The following is a 25,966-nucleotide window of genomic DNA, read 5'->3' on the forward strand; positions in this document are numbered from 1 at the left end:
TCCGGATCTCAGGAATGGCCACCAATAATTCTAGCCTATACCACGAAGGTTCTAATCTGAGATTAGAAACTCAAGAGATACACATTCAAGCTTGTTTGCATGTAGAACGGAAGTGGTTATCAATCACGCGTTCATAGGTGAGAATGGTGATGAGTGTCACATAATCATCACATTCATCATGTTCTTGGGTGCGAATGAATATCTTAGAGAAGAAATAGACTTGAGTTGAATAGAAAAACAATAGTACTTTGTCTTAATTCATGAAGAACAGCAGAGCTCCACACCTTAATCTATGGTGTGTAGAAACTCCACCGTTGAAAATACATAAGAACAAGGTCTAGGCATGGCTGAATGGCCAGCCTCCAAACGTGTCTAAGATAGCATAAGACTTAGCAAAAAGATCTCCCTAATACAATAGCAAAAGGTCCTATTTATAGAAAACTAGTAGCCTAGGGTTACAGAAATGAGTAATTAATGCAGAAATCTTCTTCCTGGCCCACTTGGTGTGTGCTTGGGCTGAGCATTGAAGCTTCCATGTGTAGAGACTTTTCTTGGAGCTAAACGCCAGCTTTTGTGCCAGTTTGGGCGTTTAACTCCAGCTTTTGTGCCAGTTTTGAAGTTAAAGGCCAGAATTCTTGAGCTGACTTGGAACGCCTGTTTGGGCAATTAAATATTGGGTAAAGTATGGACTATTATATATTGCTGGAAAGTCCAGGATGTCTACTTTCCAACGCAATTTAGAGCACGCCAATTAGGCTTCTGTAGCTCCAGAAAATCTACTTTGAGTGCAGGGAGGTCAGAATCCAACAGCATATGCAGTCCTTTTTCAGCCTCTGAATCAGATTTTTGCTCAGGTCCCTCAATTTCAGCCAGAAAATACTTGAAATCATAGAAAAACACACAAACTCATAGTAAAGTCCAGAAGAGTGATTTTTATTTTAAAACTAATAAAAACATAATAAAAACTAACTAAAATATACTAAAAACATACTAAAAACATACTAAAAACAATGCCAAAAAGCGTATAAATTATCCGCTCATCACAACACCAAACTTAAATTGTTGCTTGTCCCCAAGCAACTGAAAATCATATAGGATAAAAAGAATAGAATGTACAATGAATTCCAAAAACATCTATGAAGATCAGTATTAATTAGATGAGCGGGGCTTTTAGCTTTTTGCTTCTGAACCGTTTTGGCATCTCACTTTATCCCTTGAAGTTCAGAATGATTGGCATCTATAGGAACTCAGAATCCAGATAGTGTTATTGATTCTCCTAGTTAAGTATGTTGATTCTTGAACACAACTACTTTATGAGTCTTGGCCGTGACTCTAAGCATTTTGTTTTCTAGTATTACCACCGGATACATAAATGCCACAGACACATAACTGGGTGAACCTTTTTTCAGATTTGACTCAGCTTTGCTAGAGTCCCTAATTAGAGGTGTCCAGAGCTCTTAAGCACTCTCTTTTTGCTTTTGGACCACGACTTTAACCGCTCAGTCTCAAGTTTTCAATTGACACCTTCACGCCACAAGCACATGGTTAGGGACAGCTTAGTTTAGCCGCTTAGGCCAGGATTTTATTCCTGTGGGCCCTCCTATCCACTGATGCTCAAAGCCTTGGATCCTTTTTATCACCCTTGGTTTAAAGGGGTATTGGCTTTTTCTGCTTGCTTTTCTTTTTCTCTTTTTTTTCTCTCTTTTTTCGCCTCTTTTTTCTTTTTTCTTTTTCGCATATATATATTTTGCAAGCTTTTCACTGCTTTTTCTTGCTTCAAGAATCAATTTTGTGATTTTTCAGATTATCAAATAACATTTCTCCTTTTCCCATCATTCTTTCAAGAGCCAACAATTTTAACATTCATGAATCAACAATATCAAAAATATGCACTGTTCAAGCATTCATTCAGAAAAACAATAGTATTGCCACCACATCAAAATAATTAAACTGTTTTAAAATTTGAAATTCATGCACTTCTTTTTCTTTTTCAATTAAAAACATTTTTCATTTAAGAAAGGTGATGGATTCATTTTCATAGCTTTGAGGCATAGACACTTAGACACTAATGATCATGTAATAAAGACACAAACATAAATAAACATAAAGCACAATTTTCGAAAAACAAAAAATAAAGAACAAGGAAATTAAAGAACGGGTCCACCTTAGTGATGGCGGCTTGTTCTTCCTCTTGAAGATCTTATGGAGTGCTTGAGCTCCTCAATGTCTTTTCCTTGCCTTTGTTGTTCCTCTCTCATGGTTCTTTGATCTTCTCTAATTTCATGGAGGAGGATGGAATGCTCTTGGTGCTCCACCCTTAGTTGTCCCATGTTGGAACTTAATTCTCCTAGGGAGGTGTTGATTTGCTCCAATAGTTTTGTGGAGGAAAATGCATCCCTTGAGGCATCTCAGGGATTTCATGATGAGGAGTTTCCTCAGGCTCTTGGTGAGGTTCTCTCACTTGCTCCATCCTTTTCTTAGTGATGGGCTTGTCCTCATCAATGAGGATGTCTTCCTCTATGTCAATTCCAGCTGAATTGCAGAGGTGACAAATGAGATGAGGGGAGGCTAACCTTGCCATAGTAGAGGACTTGTCCGCCACCTTGTAGAGTTCTTGGGATATAACCTCATGAACTTCTACTTCCTCTCTAATCATAATGCTATGAATCATGATAGCCCGGTCTATAGTAACTTCAGACCGGTTGCTAGTAGGAATGACTGAGCGTTGGATGAACTCCAACCATCCCCTAGCCACGGGCTTGAGGTCATGCCTTCTTAGTTGAACCGGCTTCTCTCTTGAATCTCTCTTCCATTGAGCGCCCTCTTCACATATGTCCATGAGGACTTGGTCCAACCTTTGATCAAAGTTGACCCTTCTAGTGTATGGGTGTGCATCTCTTTGCATCATGGGCAAGTGAATGCCAACCTTACATTTTCTGGACTAAAATCTAAGTATTTTCCTCGGACTATTTTAAGCCAATTCTTGGGGTCCAGGTTCACACTTTGATCATGGTTCTTGGTGATCCATGCATTGGCATAGAACTCTTGAACCATTAAGATTCCGACTTGTTGAATGGGGTTGGTGAGAACTTTCCAACCTCTTCTTCGGATCTCATGTCGGATCTCCGGCTATTCGCCCTTTTTGAGCTTAAAAGGGACCTCGGGGATCACCTTCTTCTTGGCCACAACTTCATAGAAGTGGTCTTGATGCACCTTTGAGAGGAATCTCTCCATCTCCCATGACTCGGAGGTGGAAGCTTTTGCCTTCCCTTTCCTCTTTCTAGGGGTTTCTCCGGCCTTTGGTGCCATTAATGGTTATGGAAAAAACAAAAAAAAGCTTTAGCTTTTACCACACCAAACTTAGAAGGTTGCTCGTCCTCGAGAAAAAGAAGAAAGAAGAGAGTAGAAGAAGAAGAAATAGAGGATATGGAGGGGGCTTTGTGTTTCGGCCAAGGGGGAGAAGTAGTGTTTAGGTTGTGTGAAAATGAAGGAGTGAAGATGGGTTTATATAGGAGTGGAGAGGGGGGGGGGTTTGGTTCAGCCATTATGGGTGGGTTAGTGGTTTGAATTTGAATAGTGAGGTAGGTGGGGTTTTATGAAAGATGGATGTGAGTGGTGAAGAGAATGGTGGGATTTGATAGGTGAGGGGTTTTGGGGGAAGAGGTAATGAGGTGATTGGTGAATGGGTGAAGAAGAGAGAGAAAGGTGGGGTAGGTGGGGATCCTGTGGGGTCCACAGATCCTGAGGTGTCAAGGATATCTCATCCCTGCACCAAGTGGCATGCAAAACACCCCTTGCTGCCAATCCTGGCGTTAAACCCCAGGTTGCTGCCCATTTCTGGTGTTTAACGCCAGCTTCTTGCCTATTCCTGGCATTAAACGCCAGCTTCTTGCCCATTCCTGGCGTTTAAACGCCAGTAAGTTTCTCCTCCAGGGTGTTCTATTTTTCATTCTGTTTTTCCTTTTGTTTTTAATTTTTCAATTATTTTTGTGACTTCACATGATCATCAACCTATAGAAAACATAAAATAACAAAAGAAAATAAAAATTTAACATAGATAATTAAAGATTGGGTTGCCTCCCAACAAGCGCTTCTTTAATGTCAATAGCTTGACAGTGGCTCTCATGGAGCCTCACAGATGTTCAGAGCTATGTTGGAACCTCCCAACACCAAACTTAGAGTTTGAATGTGGGGGTTCAACACCAAACTTAAAGTTTGGTTGTGGCCTCCCAACACCAAACTTAGAGTTTGACTGTGGGGACTCTGTTTGACTCTGTATTGAGAGAAGCTCTTCATGCTTCCTCTCCATGGTTACAGAGGGATATCCTTGAGCTTTAAACACAAGGGAGTCTTCATTCACTTGAATGTTCAATTCTCCTCTGTCAACATCAATCACAGCTTTTGCTGTGGCTAGGAAGGGTCTGCCAAGGATGATGGATTCATCCATACACTTCCCAGTCTCTAGGATTATGAAATCAGCAGGGATGTAATGGTCTTCAACCTTTACCAAGACATCCTCTACAAGTCCATAAGCCTATTTCTTTGAATTGTCTACCATCTCCAGTGAGATTCTTGCAGCTTGTACCTCAATGATCCCTAGCTTTTCCATTACAGAGAGAGGCATAAGGTTTATACTTGATCCCAGGTCACACAGAGCCTTCTCAAAGGTCATGGTGCCTATGGTACAAGGGATTAAGAATTTTCTAGGGTCTTGTCTCTTCAGAGGTAATCTCTGCCTAGTCAAGTCATCCAGTTCTTTGATGAGCAATGGAGGTTCATCCTCCCAAGTCTCATTACCAAACAACCTGGCATTTTGCTTCATGATTGCTCCAAGGTACTTGGCAACTTGTTCTTCAGTAACATCTTCATCCTCTTCAGAGGAAGAATACTCATCAGAGCTCATAAATGGCAAAAGTAAATTTAATGGAATCTCTATGGTCTTAGTCTGAGCCTCAGATTCCCATGGTTCCTCATTAGGGAACTCCATGGAGGTTAGTGGACGTCCATTGAGGTCTTCCTTAGTGGAGATCACTGCCTCTTCCTCCTCTCCAGGTTCGGCCATGTGAGACGTGTTTATGGCCTTGCACTCTCTCTTTGGATTCTCTTCTGTATTGCTTGGGAGAGTACTAGGAGGGAGTTCAGTAATTTTCTTACTCAGCTGACCCACTTGTGCCTCCAAATTTCTAATGGAGGACCTTGTTTCAGTCATGAAACTTTGAGTGGTTTTGATTAGATCAGAGACAATGGTTGCTAAGTCAGAGTGGCTCTGCTTAGAATTCTCTATTTGTTGCTAAGAAGATGATGGAAAAGGCTTGCTATTGCTAAACCTGTTTCTTCCACCATTATTGTTGTTGAAACCTTGTTGAGGTCTCTGTTGATCCTTCCATGAGAGATTTGGATGATTTCTCCATGAAGGATTATAGGTGTTTCCATAGGGTTCTCCCATGTAATTCACCTCTTCCATTGCTGGGTTCTCAAGATCATAAGCTTCTTCTTCAGAGGAAGCTTCCTTAGTACTGCCTGTTGCTGCTTGCATTCCAGACAGACTCTAAGAAATCATATTGACTTGTTGGGTCAATATTTTATTCTGAGCCAATATGGCATTCAGAGTATCAATCTCAAGAACTCCCTTCTTCTGAGTTGTCCCATAATTCATAGGATTCCTTTCAGAAGTGTACATGAATTGGTTATTTGCAACCATTTCAATGAGTTCCTGAGCTTCTGCAGGCGTCTTCTTCAGATGAAGAGATCCTCCAGCAGAGCTATCCAATGACATCTTGGATAGTTCAGACAGACCATCATAGAAAATACCTATGATGCTCTATTCTGAAAGCATGTCAGAAGGGCACCTTCTGATCAATTGCTTGTATCTTTCCCAAGCTTCATAGAGGGATTCACCTTCCTTCTGTCTGAAGGTTTGGACTTCCACTCTAAGCTTGCTCAATTTTTGAGGTGGAAAGAACTTTTCCAAGAAGGCATTGACTAACTTTTCCCAAGAGTTCAGGCTTTCTTTAGGTTGTGAATCCAACCATGTCCTAGCTCTGTCTCTTACAGCAAAAGGAAAGAGCATAAGTCTGTAGACCTCAGAATCAATCCCATTGGTCTTGACAGTATCACATATTTGCAGGAATTCAGCTAAAAACTGATAAGAATCTTCCAATGGAAGTCCATGAAACTTGCAATTCTGTTGCATTAGAGAAACTAATTGAGGCTTAAGCTCAAAGTTGTTTGCTCCAATGGCAGGGATTGAGATGCTTCTCCCATAGAAGTTGGGAGTAGGTGCAGTAAAGTCACCAAGCACCTTCCTTGCATTGTTGGCATTGTTATTTTCGGCTGCCATGGTTTCTTCTTCTTTGAAAAGCTCTGTTAGGCCCTCTAGAGAGAATTGTGCTTTAGCTTCTCTTAGCTTTCTCTTCAAGGTCCTTTCAGGTTCAGGATCAGCTTGAACAAGTATGCCTTTATCTTTGTTCCTGCTCATATGAAAGAAAAGAGAACAAGAAAGTATGGAATCCTCTATGTCACAGTATAGAGATTCCTTGAGGTGTCAAAGAAGAATAGAAGGAGGAGGTAGATAGAAGAGAATTCGAACATATAAAGAAGGATAGAGTTCGAATTGCACCTTGAGGAGGAGTGTTAGTCCCTTAAATAGAAGGATGTGAGAAGAGGGGAAGAATTTTCGAAAATAAATTAAGAAGATTTTGAAATAATAAAAAGAAATTTGAAAATTTGATTGAGATTTTCAAAAATTAAGATTAGGAAAGAAATTAAGTGATTTTTGAAAAAAATTTTGAAATTAGAAATCAAAAAGATATGATTGAGAGTTAATTTTGAAAAAGATGTGATTGAAAAGATATGATTGAGAAGATATGATTGAAAATCAAACTAAAAAGAGAAAGTTTTAAAATTAAAGTTGATTACTTGACTAACAAGAAATTAGAAGATATGATTCTTAAATTTAAAATTTGATCCTTTCTTAATAGGCAAGTAATAACTTGAAAATTTTGAATTAAATTATTAATTATAGCAAGGATTTTCGAAAATAGTAATAAATAAAAAAATAGAAAGAAATTGATTTTGAAAGGATATGATTTGAAAAGATATGATTTGAAAAAGATTTGATTTTGAAAAATTATGAAGATTTGAAAAAAATTTGAATTAAAAACAAAATCTTCCCTCTCGTGTCATCCTGGCGTTAAACGCCCAGAATGGCATCCATTCTGGCGTTTAACGCCCAAAATCCTACCTTTTTGGGCGTTAAACGCCCAGCCAGGTACCCTGGCTGGCGTTTAAACGCCAGTTTTCCTTCTTCACTGGGCGTTTTGAACGCCCAGCTTTTTCTGTTTGATTCCTCTGCTGAATGTTCTGAATCTTCAATTCTCTGTATTACTGACTTGAAAATACATAGTTTTGAAATTTTTTTTGAATTTTTCAATGATGAGAAACAATCAAAATACAACTAATCTTAGGAAACTCAATACATGCAGGACACCAAACTTAAAAAATTTTCATATAAGAGACACTAGACTCAAACAAGAAACATAAAATATCTTTGATTTTTATGATTTTATAAATTTTTTTGTGATTTTCGAAACTTATATGGAAAAGAAAATAAAGGGATTCAAAACTTTTAATAAGAATTCCAGGAATCATGCAATGTTAGTCTAAAGCTTCAGTCTAAAAAGATTAGACATGGTTGGTGGTGCACGAAATTACAATCACACTTTTGCAACTCCGCACAACTAACCAGCAAGTGCACTGGGTCGTCCAAGTAATACCTTACGTGAGTAAGGGTCGATCCCACGGAGATTGTCAGCTTGAAGCAAGCTATGGTTATCTTGTAACTCTTAGTCAGGATATCAATAATTCTCAGATTTAATTGTAAAAAGTAAAAGAACATGAAATAAATACTTGTTATGCAGTAATGAAGAACAGGTTGAGGCTTTGGAGATGCTTTGTCTTCTGAATCTCTGCTTTCCTACTATCTTCTTCTTCATGCACGCAAGGCTCCTTCCATGGCAAGCTTTAAGTTGGGCATCACCGTTGTCAATGGCTACTTCCCGTCCTCTCAGTGAAAATGTTCCAAATGTGCTGTCACCGCACGGCTAATCATCTGTCGGTTCTCGATCATGTCGGAATAGGATCCATTGATCCTTTTGCGTCTGTCACTATGCCCAACACTCGCAAGTTTGAAGCTCGTCATAGTTATTCCTTCCCAGATCCTACTCAGAATACCACAGACAAGGTTTAGACGTTCCGGATCTCAAGAATGGCCGCCAATAATTCTAGCTTATACCACGAAGACTCTGATCTGAATCATGAGGCTAAGAGATATGCATTCAATCTAAGGTAGAACGGAGGTGGTTGTCAGGCACGTGTTCATAGGTGAGAATGATGATGAGTGTCACGGATCATCACATTCATCAGGTTGAAGTTCGAATGAATATCTTAGAATAGAAGCAAGCGTGATAGAATGGAAAATAATAGTAATTGCATTAATTCATGAAGAACAGCAGAGCTCCTCACCCCCAACAATAGGGTTTAGAGACTCATGCCGTAGAGAATACAATATGAAACGTGTAAAGTGTCATGAGGTACAAGATGAATCACTAAAAGTAGTTTTTATAGTAAACTGGTCACCTAGGGTTACAGAAAATGACTAAGCTAGCGTGTTTAGAGTAAAAATCCACTTCCGGGACCCACTTGGTGTGAGCTTGGGCTGAGCATTGAAGCTTTCATGTGTAAAGACTTTTCTTGGAGTTAAACGCCAACTTTTGTGCCAGTTTGGGCGTTTAACTCCAGTTTTTATGCCAATTTTGGCGTTAAACGCCAGAATTCTTGAGCTGACTTGGAACACCTGTTTGGGCCATCAAATCTCGAGCAAAGTATGGACTCTTATATATTGCTGGAAAGCCCAAGATGTCTACTTTGCAACGCAATTGAGAGCGCATCAATTGGGCTTTTGTAGCTCCAGAAAATTTACTTTGAGTGCAGGAAGGTCAGAATCCAACAGCATCTGCAGTCCTTTTTCAGCCTCTGAATCAGATTTTTGCTCAGGTCCCTCAATTTCAGCCAGAAAATACCTGAAATCACAGAAAAATATACAAACTCATAGTAAAATCTAGAAAATTGAATTTTAAATAAAAACTAATAAAAATATAATAAAAACTAATTAAAATATACTAAAAACATACTAAAAACAATGCCAAAAAGCGTATAAATTATCCGCTCATCAGTTGGTCAAGTTTCAGCAGGACATTACATTCAGCAGCTAAATTGATGAGAATCAATCAGCTTTTGTGATGATAAGAGCATCACCTTGAAACTCTAGAATTCATTCTTAAAAATTCTGAAAAATAAAAAGAAAAGTACCTAATCTAAGCAACAAGATGAACCGTCAGTTGTCCAAACTCGAACAATCCCCGGCAACAGCGCCAAAAACTTGGTGCACGAAATTGTGATCATCAACAATGGCGCCAAAGGACTTGGAGCTCTTAAACGTGAATCACACTTTGTCACAATTCCGCACAACTAACCAGCAAGTGCACTGGGTCGTCCAAGTAATAAACCTTACATGAGTAAGGGTCGATCCCACGGAGACTATCGGCTTGAAGCAAGCTATGGTCACCTTGTAAATCTTAGTCAGGCAAATTCATATGGTGATGGAGTATTGATAATTAAAAGATAAATAAAACATAAAATAAGGATAGAGATACTTATGTAATTCTTCAGTTGGAGTTTCAGATAAGCGTATGAAGATGCTTTGTTCCTCCTGAACCTCTGCTTTCCTATTGCCTTCTTCCAATCATTCATACTCCTTTCCATGGCAAGCTTTATGTTGGGCATCACTGTTGTCAATGGCTACTTCCCGTCCTCTCAGTGAAAACGTTCCAAATGCGCTGTCACCGCACGGCTAATCATCTGTCGGTTCTCGATCATGCTGGAATAGGATCCATTGATCCTTTTGTGTCTGTCACACGCCCAACAATTGCGAGTTTGAAGCTCGTAACAGTCATCCCTTCCCAAATCCTACTCAGAATACCACAGACAAGGTTTAGACATTCCGGATCTCAAGAATGGCTGCCAATAATTCTAGCCTATACCACGAAGGTTCCAATCCGAGATTAGAAACTCAAGAGATACACATTCAAGCTTGTTTGCATGTAGAACGGAAGTGGTTGTCAGTCACGCGTTCATAGGTGAGAATGGTGATGAGTGTCACATAATCATCACATTCATCATGTTCTTGGGTGCGAATGAATATCTTAGAGAAGAAATAGACTTGAGTTGAATAGAAAAACAATAGTACTTTGTATTAATTCATGAAGAACAGCAGAGCTCCACACCTTAATCTATGGTGTGTAGAAACTCCACCATTGAAAATACATAAGAACAAGGTCTAGGCATGGCCGAATGGCCAGCCTCCAAACGTGTCTAAGATAGCATAAGACTTATCAAAAAGATCTCCCTAATACAATAGCAAAAGGTCCTATTTATAGAAAACTAGTAGCCTAGGGTTACAGAAATGAGTAATTAATGCAGAAATCTTCTTCCGGGCCCACTTGGTGTGTGCTTGGGCTGAGCATTGAAGTTTCCATGTGTATAGACTTTTCTTGGAGTTAAACGCCAGCTTTTGTGCCAGTTTGGGCGTTTAACTCCAGCTTTTGTGCCAGTTTTGGAGTTAAACGCCAAAATTCTTGAGCTGACTTGGAATGCCTGTTTGGGCCATCAAATCTTGGGCAAAGTATGGACTATTATATATTGCTGAAAAGCCCAGGATGTCTACTTTCCAACTCAATTAAGAGGGCACCAATTGGGCTTCTGTAGCTCCAGAAAATCTACTTTGAGTGCAGGGAGGTCAGAATCCAACAGCATCTGCAGTCCTTTTTCAGCCTCTGAATCAGATTTTTGCTCAGGTCCCTCAATTTCAGCCAGAAAATACCTGAAATCACAGAAAAACACACAAACTCATAGTAAAGTCCAGAAGAGTGATTTTTATTTAAAAAAATAATAAAAACATAATAAAAACTAACTAAAATATACTAAAAACATACTAAAAACATACTAAAAACAATGCCAAAAAGCGTATAAATTATCCGCTCATTATTTGGAGACTCATTCAGCTCCTGTCTTGATCATCTAGCACTTGTCTTGAAAAGGTGCCAAGAGACTAACCTGGTCTTAAACTGGGAAAAATGTCACTTTATGGTGACTGAAGGAATTATCCTTGGGCACAAAATTTCAAGCAAGGGAATAGAGGTGGATCAAGCTAAGGTAGAGGTAATTGAGAAATTACCACCACCTGCCAATGTTAAGGCAATAAGAAGCTTTCTGGGGCATGCAGGATTCTATAGGAGGTTCATAAAGGATTTTTCAAAAATTACAAAACCTCTAAGCAACCTGCTAGCTGCTGTCACACCATTTGTGTTTGACACAGAGTGTCTGCAGGCGTTTGAGACCCTGAAAGCCAAGCTGGTCACAGCACCAGTAATCTCTGCACCTGACTGGACATTACCATTCGAATTAATGTGTGATGCCAGTGACCATGCCATTGGTGCAGTGTTAGGATAAAGGCACAACAAGCTTTTGCACGTCATTTACTATGCCAGTCGTGTTCTAAATGACACACAGAAGAATTACACAACCACAGAAAAGGAGTTACTTGCAGTGGTTTATGCCATTGACAAATTTAGATCCTATTTAGTAGGATCAAAAGTGATTGTGTACACTGACCATGCTGCTCTTAAATATCTACTCACAAAGCAGGATTCAAAACCCAGGCTCATAAGATGGGTGTTGCTTCTGCAAGAGTTTGATATAGAAATAAGAGACAGAAAAGGAACGGAGAACCAGGTAGCTGATCACCTATCCCGGATAGAACCAGTAGCTGGGGCGTCCCTCCCTTCTACTGAGATCTCTGAAACCTTTTCGGATGAGCAACTCTTTGCCATTCAGAAAGCACCATGGTTTGCAGACATTGAAAATTATAAAGCTGTGAGGTTCATACCCCAGGAGTACAGCAGGGTGCAAAAGAAAAAACTAATTTCTGATGCAAAGTACTACTTATGGGATGAACCATATCTCTTTAAGAGATGTGCAGACGGAATGATCTGCAGATGCGTCCCTAGAGAAGAGGCACAGAAGATCCTGTGGCATTGCCATGGATCACAATATGGAGGACATTTCGGAAGTGAGCGAACAGCCACTAAAGTCCTCCAATGTGGCTTATATTGGCCTACTCTCTATAGAGATGCCTGAGAGTTTGTGCGTAACTGTGACAGTTGCCAAAGAGCTGGTAACTTGCCTCATGGTTATGCCATGCCTCAACAAGGGATCTTAGAGATTGAGTTGTTTGATGTATGGGGTATTGACTTCATGGGTCCTTTCCCACCATCATACTCAAACACTTACATTCTGGTGGCAGTAGACTACGTATCTAAATGGGTGGAGGCAATTGCCACACCCACTAATGATACCAAGACTGTGCTGAAGTTCCTCCAGAAATATATTTTTAGCAGATTTGGTGTTCCTAGAGTACTAATCAGTGATGGGGGCACCCATTTCTGCAATAAACAGCTTTACTCTGCTATGGTTTGATATGGAATTAGCCACAAAGTAGCAACTCCGTATCATCCACAGACAAATGGCAGGCTGAAGTCTCTAACAGAGAACTAAAGAGAATCCTGGAACGAACTGTAATTGCTCATAGAAAGGATTGGGCAAAGAGATTGGATGATGCTATGTGGGCTTACAGAACAGCATTCAAGACTCCTATAGGAACCTCTCCATACCAGCTTGTGTATGGGAAGGCCTGTCATCTGCCCGTGGAACTGGAACATAAAGCCTACTGGACAACCAGATTCCTAAACATGGATGCTAAGTTAGCTGGTGAGAAAAGATTGCTCCAGCTAAATGAGCTAGAGGAGTTTAGACTCAATGCTTTTGAAAATGCAAAAATTTATAAGGAAAAAGCAAAAAAGTGGCATGACAAGAAATTGTCATCCAGAGTCTTTGAACCAGGACAAAAAGTTCTGCTGTTCAACTCTAGGCTCAGATTATTCCCCAGGAAATTAAAATCTCGGTGGAGGGGACCATATGTGATTACAGGAGTGTCACCATATGGATATGTTGAACTTCAAGATATTGATTCTGACAAAAAGTTCATTGTTAATGGACAGAGAATCAAACATTATCTTGAAAGCAATTTTGAGCAAGAATGCTCAAAACTGATGCTTGAATAAAGCTCAGTAAAGGTCTAGCTAAAGACAATAAAGAAGCACTTGTTAGGAGGCAACCCAATTTTATATCTATTTATTTTCTATTGTTATTTTATATTTCCTGTAGGTTGATGATCATGTGAAGTCACAAAAACATCTGAAAAAGCAAAAAAAAAGAATGAAAAACAATATTAAAAACAGCACACCTTGGAGGAGAAGCTTACTGGCGTTTACCGCCAGAAAAGGGCAAGAAGCTGGCGTTAAATGCCAGAAATGGGCAGCAACCTGGCGTTTAACGCTAGGATTGGCAGCAAAGGGCATTTTGCAAGCCTAATTGGTGCAGGGATGAGAAATTCTTGACACCTCAGGATCTGTGGACCCCACAGGATCCCCACTAACCTCAACTTACTCTCTCTTTTCTTCACACCTTCCCATAACACCCTTCCCCATCACCTCTTAACCACTCACACATCTCCATCTCCTCCATTTTCTTCTTCTTCTCCTCCCTTCTTTCTTCTTTTGCTTGAGGACGAGCAAACCTTCTAAGTTTGGTGTGGAAAAAGCATTGCTTTTTGTGTTTCCATAACCATTTATGGCACCTAAGGCCGGAGAAATCTCTAGAAAGAGGAAAGGGAAGGCAAAAGCTTCCACCTCCGAGTCATGGGAGATGGAGAGATTCATCTTAAAAGCCCATCACTAAGAAAAGGATGGAGCAAACAAGAGAGCCCACTCATGGACCTCAACAGGAGCAACAAAGGCAAAGAAGAGACATTGAGGAGCTAAAGCACTCCATTAGATCTTCAAGAGGAAGAACAAGCTGCCATCACTAAGGTGGACCCGTTCTTTAATTTCCTTGTTCTTTATTTTCTGTTTTTCGAATTTTTATGCTTTATGTTTATTTTTGTTTGTGTCTTATTACATGATCACTAGTGTCTAAGTGTTTATGCCTTAAAGCTATGAAAATGAATCCATCACCTTTCTTAAATGAAAAATATTTTTAATTGAAAAAGAAAAAGAAGTACATGAATTTCAAATTTTAAAATAGTTTAATTATTTTGATGTGGTGGCAATACTTTATGTTTTTCTGAATGAATGCTTGAACAGTGCATATTTTTGAAATTGTTGTTTATGAATGTTAAAATTGTTGGCTCTTGAAAGAATGGGGGAAAAGGAGAAATGTTATTGATGATCTGAAAAATCATAAAAATGATTCTTGAAGCAAGAAAAAGCAGTGAATGTAAAAAAAAAAAAAGAAAAAAAATGTGAAAAAAAAGAGAGAAAAAAAAAGCAAGCAGAAAAAGCCAATAGCCCTTTAAACCAAAAGGCAAGGGTAGAATAAAAAGGATCCAAGGCTTTGAGCATCAGTGGATAGGAGGGCCCACAGGAATAAAATCCTGGCCTAAGCGGCTAAACCAAGCTGTCCCTAACCATGTGCTTATGGCATGAAGGTGTCAAGTAAAAACTTGAGACTGAGCGGTTAAAGTCGTGGTCCAAAGGAAAAAGAGTGTGCTTAAGAGCTCTGGACACCTCTAATTAGGGACTTTAGCAAGCTGAGTCACAATCTGAAAAGGTTCACCCAGTTATGTGTCTGTGGTATTTATATATCCGGTGGTAATACTGGAAAACAAAATGCTTAGGGTCACGGCCAAGACTCATAAAGTAACTGTGTTCAAGAATCAACATACTGAACTAGGAGAATCAATAACACTATCTGAATTCTGAGTTCCTATAGATGCCAATCATTCTGAATCTCAAGGGATAAAGTGAGATGCCAAAACTGTTCGGAGGCAAAAAGCTAAAAGCCCCGCTCATCTAATTAAGACTGATCTTCATAGATGTTTTTAGAATTCATTGTATATTCTCTTCTTTTTATCCTATATGATTTTCAGTTGCTTGGTGACAAGCAACAATTTAAGTTTGGTGTTTTGATGAGCGGATAATTTATACACTTTTTGGCATTGTTTTTAGTATATTTTTAGTAAATTTTAATTAGTTTTTATTATATTTTTATTAGTTTTTATTTAAAATTCACTTTTCTGGACTTTACTATGAGTTTGTGTGTTTTTCTGTGGTTTCAGGTATTTTCTGGCTGAAATTGAAGGACTTGAGCAAAAATTTGATTCAGAGGCTGAAAAAGGACTGCAGATGCTGTTGGATTCTGAACTCTCTGCACTCAAAGTAGATTTTCTGGAGCTACAGAAGCCCAATTGGCACGCTCTCAATTGCGTTGGAAAGTAGACATCCTGGGCTTTCCAACAATATATAATAGTCCATACTTTGTCCGAGATTTGATGGCCCAAACAGGCGTTCTAAGTCAGCTCAAGAATTCTAGCATTTAACGCCAGAATTGGCATAAAAACTGGAGTTAAACGCCCAAACTGGCACAAAAGCTGGCGTTTAGCTCCAAGAAAAGTGTCTACACATGAAAGCTTCAATGCTCAGCCCAAGCACACACTAAGTAGGCCCCGAAAGTGGATTTTTACACTAAACACCCTAGCTTACTCATTTTCTGTAACCCTAGGTCACTAGTTTACTATAAAAACTACTTTTAGTGATTCATTTTGTACCTCATGACACTTTACACATTTCATATTGTATTCTCTACGGCATGAGTCTCTAAACCCCATTGTTGGGGGTGAGGAGCTCTGCTGTTCTTCATGAATTAATGCAATTACTACTGTTTTCCATTCTATCACGCTTGCTTCTATTCTAAGATATTCATTCGCACTTCAACCTGATGAATGTGATGATCCATGACACTCATCATCATTCTTACCTATGAACGCGTGCCTGACAACCACCTCCGTTCTACCTTAGATTGAATGCATATCTCTTAGCCTCATGATTCAGATCAGAGTCTTCGTGGTATAAGCTAGAATTATTGGCGGCCATTCCTGAGATCCGAAACATCTAAACCTTGTCTGTGGTATTCTGAGTAGGATCTGGGAAGAGATGGCTGTGACGAGCTTCAAACTCGCGATTGTTGGGCGTGTGACAGACGCAAAAGGATCAATGGATCCTATTCCAGCATGATCGAGAACCGACAGATGATTAGCCGTGCGGTGACAGCGCATTTGGAACGTTTTCACTGAGAGGATGGGAAGTAGCCATTGACAACGGTGATGCCCAACATAAAGCTTGCCATGGAAGGAGCCTTGCGTGCATGAAGAAGAAGATAGTAGGAAAGCAGAGATTCAGAAGACAAAGCATCTCCAAAGCCTCAACCTGTTCTTCATTACTGCATAACAAGTATTTATTTCATGTTCTTTTACTTTTACAATTAAATCTGAGAATTATTGATATCCTGACTAAGAGTTACAAGATAACCATAGATTGCTTCAAGCCGACAATCTCCGTGGGATCGACCCTTACTCACGTAAGGTATTACTTGGACGACCCAGTGCACTTGCTGGTTAGTTGTGAGGAGTTGCAAAAGTGTGATTGTAATTTCGTGCACCAGTAGGCATGACCTGAAGCTAGTTGTTCGAGGATGGTTGGAGTTCATCCAACATTCCATTCTCTCTACGAGTAACCATTCTAAGGTTACAGTCAAGCGGGCAGTGATGATTCACTGTATCATGCTCGGCAATGAGGTGGAGGTGCACGAGGTAGTCTCTTAGGAGTTCTACAAGATAGCTGACAAGGCCTCCACCTCTGCGGGATTGGCTTTCCCTTGCCTTATCTATCACCTATGTACAGCAGCTGGAGCTCACATTGATGGAGATACCCCGATCGACATTGATAGGCCGATTACTAGAAAGGATATGGAGGCTGGAGCATGTTCATGCTAGAGAGCTCGGGCATGGACCACAGCATGAGCCAATTCCACTGCCTCTACAGGATCTTCCGGAGATGTCTTAGGGAATCTATTTCCCTTCCCGTGACTGCTGGGACCAGTTGACCACATCCATAGGGGAGCTGACATTATCTGTTGATCTGCTGAGGATAGAGCATCAGGATCACTCTGCTATCCTCCACCAGCTGGTGGAGGAGTAGAGGAGGCAGGGGGCACACCATAGAGGAGCTGAAGTGCCAGAGAGGATTCTCGGAAGGGGCAGCAGCCACCACGACTGAGGTGGTTCGGTTTTATTTTCCTCTCCCTTATCTTATTTCTATTTTTTGGTATTTCATTCTATTTTTTGTTCTTTATTTTAAGTTGCATGATCACTAGTAGGATTTTCTTGCACTCTATTTTAATTGTTTATTTTAATACTTTATGTTTATCTTTAAAAGATGTCTCATGTATTGGTCACCGAGCTTAAAGAAAAATCAAAAGAAGAAGTAGTAAGATGCATGAGATCTTGAGTTATATATTATGAGTTTTCTAGTTTCTTTAATGTGGTGGCACTATCTTTATTTCTGAATGTACGAATTAACAGTGCATATTTAATATTGGAGTTAAGAATATTAGTTCTTGAGGAATGGGAACTTAGAAAAGTATTATTGATTCTCTAAAATAAGAAAAAGATTGATTCTTGACGCAAAACAAACAGCAAAAAGAAAGAAAAAGAAAAGAAAAATAAAAAAAGGTCCAAGGCTTTGAGTATCAATAGTTAGGAGGGTCAAAACTGATCTAAAGCTCAAAAGGGTGGTTTTCCCTAACCATATGCTTGTGGTGTGAAAGTGTCAAGTAACCCTTGAGACTAAACACTTAAAGTCGTGACCAATTGCTGTTGCAGAGTATGCCTAAGGCTCTGAGCACTACTGTCTGGGAAGAATAAATAGAAAAAAATAGGACTCAAAGAGTTTCCCAGTTAAGTGCTTGTGGTGTTCTTATTTCAAGTTAAGCATGAAGACAAAACACTTAGAGTTATGGCTAGGCTCAAGGTGCAAAGCACCAAAGAAAAGAAAAGAAAGAGCTGTGTTCAAGAATCAATTAGAGCCTAAAGAAGAGAATCTATAATATCATCTGAATTCTAGTTCTAAAGGATACTAATATTTCCAAGCTTCAAAAGATAGTGAGATACCAAACCTATTCAGAATTAGAGGGTCATTAGCCCCATTCAGTAACTAGACATGAGCTTAAATGACAACTCAAGTCTTAAGTATTTTCTCTTCTTCCTATATTATTTTTGGTTACTGGAGAACAAGCAACAGTTTAAGTTTGGTGTTGCGATGCGTGAGCATCTTGTACCCTTTTTCTTGTCATCTTCTAGTTGTTTTTAGTTAGATTCTATTTAGTATTATTTGATTTTAGTGCAAAAATCCTCTTTGGATGCTACTTTGAGTTGTTTTAGTATTTTTATGATTTCAGGAGAAATTCGGAGCAGTTTGGCAGAGTTTGGAGCTAAAACAGAGAAGCTGGCGTATCCCCCTTGGGGCGCTAAATGCCAAGCTGGTGTTTAGCGCCAGCAAGCCTGATCCGAATTTCAAGGCCCACTCTTGGAGCATCTCTAGTGGATTTAGCATTTAGTATTAGTTATATCTTATTTTCCTTTTGTAATTTTTATTTACAAATAATATCTTTTAGTTTAGAAATTAATTATTTTTATTTTGTTTTAAATTAAATTAGGTTAGTATAAAAGGAAAAAGATCCACCCCTTTTTGGGAGATCAGAGTTTTGCACTTTTCAGAACCCTAGTTTTTTTCTGTATACCATGAGCCACTAACCTCTTCTGTTAAGGTTAGGAGCTCTGTTCATTTTTATGGATTAAGACTATTACTTTTCTATTTTAATTAATGTACTGATTCAATTTCAAGGATTGTTTTCGTTCTTAATCTTATGAATCTAGGTGGAATGAGAGTATGACCCTTATTCTACATGAGTTCTTGTGATTCTCGAGAGAGTTATCTCGCTTGAACAACAACTTGAAAACAAATTCCTCCTAAATTGCTAATTACATGAACTAATTGGGATATGTGACATATAATCCTGTTAGCTTTGGGTAATTAGGGTTTTGTGGCTATAAACTAGTTTTGCACTTAACCCTCTAATCAGAATTGAGTGATCACGAGAGTGGCGGTTAATGAAGGTTAGAGGAGGCTAAATCACTAAGAGATTAGGGTTTAGTCATTTACAGTTTGCCATGGAATGAATCATATATTGTCAAAATAGTTGGAAAGAACTTTTAATCCTAAAAGGTAAACATCTCCGAAACCTTAACTGTTTTCTCTTCCTGTTTTTACAGAAACCTTTTAATTGCTTTCTTTACTCTCTTATTTACTGTTCTATGCAATTTCAACTAACAAATAACCTTTTCTGTCTGCCTAACTAAGCCAATTGGATAACCATTGTTGCTCAGTCCGACAATCCTTGTGGGATCGACCCTCACTCACCTGAGGTATTACTTGGATGACCCGGAACACTTGCCGGTTAAGTTGTGCGAGTTCACAATTTGCGCACCAGGAGAACGTGAAAATCAAATTTTTACTGTGTGACGGTGCTGATCATATTTTTCATAGAGGGGAATGGTATGAATATTTTTACATATATAGATGTTTATTTGTTGAGTTGGGTATTAGGTTTTCATTTACCATTTTTCATCACGATGTATTGATGCAGTTGAAGAGTGAGCCATTGTAATTACACCTAAATTCCTGGGCCTTTGTTAGGAGTTTTGAAATTCTAATGGAATTGTTAGAGATAGATTCCTCTCTAGAAGTGTTTTTTGTGTTATTCCAAGCTAAAGGTGTGAGGAAAGGTCGTTGGTTGAACTTGGTGAGTATTCCTAATCGGGCCATTTTTAGTTTGTATAAATTGTCCTTTAAGAGGTTTAAGCCAATGTTTGTCAAGGTGAGATCGGCTGAGGAGGAGTTCTCGTTTTATGTAGATGAGTTTTGGTTGGAAAGATTTTCGTTATTTTGGCATGCATTTCCCTGGCAGATATTAGGAATGGATTGAGTTTGTTAGCTATAGTGGAGTTGTTAGAATGGGAGGCTGATAGATAGGTTGTGGTTAATTATCGAGGTAAAAATGTAGAATCTTGCTTATTGTTATTATAGTCTTTGAATATGGTAATGATTTGTGTGTGATATGCTTGTTTGCAGGTGAGGAAGCGCCGAAAGTGACTACGAGCAACCTCCGTGCTTTCTTCAAGACAAAAAATGTTGAGAAGGAGGATTCAGCAAGCAATGTAAAGGTTGAAGGAGGGGCCGGGGTGAACTAGCCTTCTTCGGTGATGTTGGAATAGGTCGGCATATGCAGGTAAGTAGTTCTGGTTCTTTATTTTGATTAAGTTATTAAATGTTCCTTGGATTGATGGGTTGTGTGTATATAGGTGATTGGTGCTCGACTGATGTGTATGGGTCGTACCCAGGAGCTGAAGTATTTGAAGGACTCTTTTGATAAAACTAGTGTGGAGCAACTTATGAAGGAGAACATAGAGACAGGAAAAAAATTGCAAGATGCTGTAGAAGAAAAAAAGATGTTGCATGACAAGGTAATACAGTTGAAGAAGAAAGAGGTTGACCTAAATAAGGAGAAATCGGAGTTAGAGACAAGGGTTATGGAGTTGTCTGCGGAGAAGAAAAGCTTGGAGACAGAGAAAGAGAAGTATGGCTTCAAGATGTTTGCTGTGGGGTTTGATAGAGTGTCTGAACACGCCAAATTTATTGCTCCAACCGTGAATTTTGCTATGATGGATCCCTGGAAGGTCATGATGGGTGGGCATTTGGTGGATGATAATGCTGACCAAGAAGGGGAAGATGAAAATGTAGATGCGGCCTGATATGGAGTTTTGATATATTTTGAATTGTATTTTGAACAGATTATGATTTGCTAGTATTAGTTTGGTAGCTTTGATATGATTGTGGTTATTATTTGAATGATGTTAATTTTGTTTTGTATGTACATGGTTTGGTGATTTGGGTTATGGCTATGTATGCTATTTGTTTTGAAGTTGGTATTTTGTTTGATAAATTTTGATAATGTGTAGGAAAGAATAGTTCCTGTGTGGTTGTGAATTTGTTGTATGTTTTGCAGTTTTGGAAGAAATAACTCGAAAGGTGCATATCCTTGTTAATTGGTTCAAGAAAGAATCGATAGAGATTAGTAGTCAATGATTGCAAAAAATAGAGTTATATTGATGATAAGTTGCATAGTTGAAAGGTGGGGGAGGTGTGCCTCATTAAAACCTCTCCAGAAAAATCCAACTTAGGGATAAAATTTGGTAGTAGGAAAAAGAGTACATCCCCTTGTCCCGGCATATAGATCTAGCTATAACGTAATTTTAAAGATGAAAAATTCCATGTACTAGGGAGATCATTGCCTTGTAAAGTTTGTAGTTTGTATGCTCCATGTCCAATGACCTTCGATATTCAGAAAGGGTCTTCCCAATTGACACTTAGTTTCCCATGACCTTGTGGTTTTCGTGCCTTTTTTGTTTTCCTGAGGATGAGGTCTCCTTCACAGAATGAGCTTGGCTTAATTCTCTTGTTGTACTTCTGAGTTATAGCAAGTTGAGTTTCAAATTTTTGTATTAGTGTATTGTCTCAGATTTCTTCCACTAAGTCCAGCTCGGTTGCTCCTAGCTTGGCATTTGCATTGTCGGTTATATTTTGTGTTTGGCTAGATTGATGTGATACTTCAACCGGAATCATGACATCACAACCATATACTAGAGTGAAAGCAGTCTTTTTGGTTGATGATTGTTCTATTATATTGTAACTCCATAGGATTTTTGGAATGAGCTCGAACTATCGTCCTTGATGAGTGGTTTTTTTATACGCTTTTTGACATCACTTTCATATGGTTTTTAGTAGTTTTTATTTAGTTTTTGTTAAGTTTTATAGGTTTTAGTGTTAAATTCACATTTTTGGTTGAGTTTTTATGTTTTTTGGACAATTTTAGGTATTTTCTGGCTGAAATTGAGGAGTTGCAGTAGAAGTCTGATACAGAGACAGAGAAAGCACTACAGATGTTGTCTAGAGCTGACCTACTTGCATTCAAAAGAGCTTTTTTGGAGTTACAGAAGTCCAAATGGAGCGCTCTTAACGACTATGGAAAGCTGACTTCTATAGCTTTCCAGCAATATATAATAGTTCATACTTTGCTTCATATTAGAAGGCCCAAAACTGACGTCCAACCCTAGCTTCCTGCTTCCTTCCAGGCATCCAGCGCCCAAAGAGCAGATACCAATGTACAAACGCCCAAAGAGGTCCCCCTAGCTGGCATTCCACGCCCAAGAGACCTCATATCACGTGGATCTCATCAAGGCTCAGTCCAAGCACTCACCAAGTGGGCCCCAGAAGTGGATTTTAGCACTAAATAGACTATTTTACCCTTACTAGTCATTTGTTTAGTATTTAAGGGATTTATTTTATGTAATTTAGAGCTTTTGGTTTAGCTTTTGGATTATATTTTCTGTTTTCATAAATGTTTTCACTTCAGCATGAGTTTCTAAACCTCCTAGGTTGAGGGGAGGAGCCCTGCTGAGTTCTATAAATTAATAAAAATATTACTATTTCTTCTCCGATCTGTGTTTGATCTGTTTCTAAGATGCATATCAGATCTTCATCGTGGTGAATATGATGATCTGACAAATTAGCTCTGTTCATCACATGAAGACGAACGTGCCTGACAAACACCCGCGTCTACTTGGTTCGGGTGAATACGTGACTGGAAAGCACGAGCCAACAGCTATGTTTATACATCTCTCAGACGGTTAATCCATGACTTCGTTGCGAACTTCTCGAGACACCAGTTCAGCCGATTTCTGGGGAGATTAGGGTCTCCGTGGTATATGGTAGAATCCAAAGAAGCAGCATTCTCTTATCCGGAAGATTCGACCTTGTCTGTGGCGTTTTGAGTAGGATCGCCAAGAGAATGACTTGCTAGTGCTTCACCCTTCGTCAGATTGGATGACCACGGCCAATGGCGTTCAATCTGTAGCAGAGGAGATCAATGACCACGGCCCATGGCATTGATCACATACAGCCTGCCATAGAAGAAGATCATTCACAAACAGAGAAGATAGTAGTACCAAAGTTAATTCAGAAAGACAAAGCAACTCCAATCCTTCAACATATACCTATTGCTGAATCCAAAAGTCCTAATACAATTCCATATCCAACAACTGTCTGATCTGCCTGACTAAGACCTGCAAGATAACCATAGCTTGCTTCAAACCATAATCCTTGTGGGATCAACCCTGACTCGCTCAGGTATTACTTGGACGACCCAGTGCACTTGCTGGTACAACAGTACGAAGGTGTGGGATTTCTTGCTACCAAGTTTTTGGCACCGTTGCCGGGAATTGTTGAGTTTGGACAAACTGACGGATTGTCTTGCTCCCTAGATCAGGTAATTTATTTTATTTTAATTGAGTCTTTTATTTTTGTTTTCTTCTTCTCTAATTTTTGAACATCATTAAAAACCTTTTCAAAAATATTTTTTTCTTTTCTTTGTTCAACTTATGTTCTCGTTGAGTCTTTGATTTTTGCAAGAGTATAACTTTGATTTGAGTCTTTTATTTTTATTTTCTTTTCTTCAAATTTTCGAAAAAATAGAAAAAAGTTTTTCAAAATTATTTTTATTTTCTTTGTTTAATCTTTGTTCTTTGTTTGAGTCTTGTGTTCGTGTTGAGTCTTTTATTTTTATTTTTTCTTTTCCATTTTTTCAAAAATTTTAAAAAGCTTTTCAAAAATTTGTATTTTCTTTGCTTAATTTGTGCTCAATTGGTTAGAGCGTTGTGCTTATGTTTTTGGTAAAATTTCGTGTTCCTTCAGTCTTTCTTTCTAAAAATTTTCAAAAATAATTTTTCCTTAGTTTAATCTTATGTCAAGTCTTTAAGTTTGGTATCTTCTTATTATTTTTCTTTTGTTTTTCGAAAATTTCTTGTTGGCTTTCTAAAAATTTTAAGTTTGGTGTTCTTGTTATGTTCTTGTGTTCTTTGAGTCTTTAAGTTTTGTTCTTTGTGTTCTTGTGAGTCTTCAAAATGTTCTTGAGTCTTGTATGTGTTTTTATCTTAAAATTTTTAAGTTTGGTGTCCCCTTGTTTTTCCTTCCAAATTTTCGAAAATAAAGGGGTGCTAGTCTGCTAGATCTAAAAATTTTAAGTCTTGTGTCTTTTTTTTTTGTGTTTTTCTCTTTCATCAATAAATTAAAAAAATAAAAAATATCTTTTCTATCTTATCTTTCACTTAATTTTCGAAAATAACAATAAAAATTCAGATTTTGATTTTAAATTTTTATCTTATCATATCTTAGTTGTCAAGTTTTCAAAAATCAAATCTTTTTTAAAAAAAATAAAAATCATATCTTTTTCAAAATCATTTCTTATCTTTTTCAAAATTTAAAAATCTTATCTTATCTTTTTCAAATTTCAAATTTTAAAATCATATCTTTTTCAAAATCAAATTTCAAAGTCTTATCTTTTTCTAATTTTAAATTTTAATTTCAAATCTTTTCTTATCTTATCTTCTATTTTGTTTTAAATTAAAATCTTTTCTTAATTAATATCTTATCTTCTCTCTCTTCTTTTTCAAAACCACTTAACTAACTCTCTCTTCTTAATTTTTGAACATCATATCTTCCTCTTCTCTCTCATCTATTTTCGAAAATTTAACATTTAAATTTTAAAATTTTTTTTAAACTTTTAACCATAATTTTTGAAAAATAATTAATTAAATAAATAAAATAAAAATAAAAATATTTTAACTCTTATTTACTCTTTCTATTTATACTACTCTTCTTCTCACATCTATATTATTCAATTCTACCCCCCTCTCTATTCTTTCTTCTCAACTTTCATCCTCTCTTATTTACTCTTATATACTATTTCCAAAGTATTTTTCTTCTACTTCTTTTCTTTCTTCTTCTTCTTCTTTCTTCACTTCTGACTTTAAGGAGGAGCTTCTTGCCAATTGGCACAAAGAGCTTTCTTCTTTTCCATCTTTCTTTTTCTTTTCTTCTTGTTTATGACCAGGAACAGGGATAAAGAACCCCTCTTAACTCCTGATCTTGAACCTGAGAAGACTTTAAGGAGGCATTTACAACAAGCTAAAGCACAACACTCCGGAAGAGACCTTTCAGAAAGTTTTGAACAAGAATTAGAGGACATGGCCGAACCTCAAGAGGAGCCTAGAAAGGCCCTTGGTGACATCACCATGCCTACCTCTGACTTTTATGGCAGAAGCATTGTTGTACTTGCTATTGGAGCTAACAATTTTGAGCTTAAGCCTTAGTTAGTCTCTCTTCTACAGCAGAACTACAAATTTCATGGACTTTCAATGGAAGATCCACATCAGTTCTTAGCAAAATTCTTACAGATCTGTGATACTGTAAAGACTAATGGAGTAATCCTAAAGTCTACAAGTTGATGCTCTTTCCATTTGCTTTAAGAGACAGAGCAAAGCTATGGTTGGATGCCCAACCTAGAGAGAGTCTTGACTCTTGGAAAAAGTTTGTTAATGCTTTTTTTGCTAAATTCTTTTCTCCTCAAAGGATGAGCAAAATTAGAGTGGAAGTTTAAACCTTCAGACAAAGAGAAGGTGAATCCCTCTATGAAGCTTGGGAAAGATACAAGCAACTGATCAGGAGATGTCCTCCTGATACGCTCTCAGAGTGGTCCATCATAGAAGTGTTGTATGATGGCTTGTCCGAGATATCCAAGATTTCATTGGATAACTCTGCAGGTGGATCCCTCCACTTAAAGAAAACACCTGCAGAAGCAAGAGAACTCATTAAAATGGTTGCTAACAACCAGTTCATGTATACTTTTATAAGAAATCCTGTAAACCATGAAATCTCTTAGAAGAAAGGAGTTCATGAAGTTGAGACTCTGAATGCCATCTTGGCTCAGAATAAGATCTTGA

The 25,966-nt window shown here is 38.2% G+C and overlaps 2 non-coding genes across 2 annotated transcripts; one reads left to right on the forward strand and one right to left on the reverse strand.

The window, feature by feature from the left end:
• The first annotated feature begins 5,830 nt into the window (after positions 1 to 5,830).
• LOC148565404 (small nucleolar RNA R71) lies at positions 5,831 to 5,938 on the forward strand. The gene has a single exon (XR_015884354.1). It is a non-coding gene; the product is annotated as a small nucleolar RNA R71 (small nucleolar RNA).
• Positions 5,939 to 25,602: 19,664 nt separating this feature from the next.
• On the reverse strand, positions 25,603 to 25,709 carry LOC148565405 (small nucleolar RNA R71). Its single transcript, XR_015884807.1, has one exon. It is a non-coding gene; the product is annotated as a small nucleolar RNA R71 (small nucleolar RNA).
• Positions 25,710 to 25,966: the final 257 nt, after the last annotated feature.

The sequence above is a fragment of the Arachis ipaensis genome, chromosome B5, assembly GCF_059453495.1.
Source record: "Arachis ipaensis isolate K30076 ecotype BB chromosome B5, ASM5945349v1, whole genome shotgun sequence".
Classification (NCBI taxonomy): domain Eukaryota; kingdom Viridiplantae; phylum Streptophyta; class Magnoliopsida; order Fabales; family Fabaceae; genus Arachis; species Arachis ipaensis.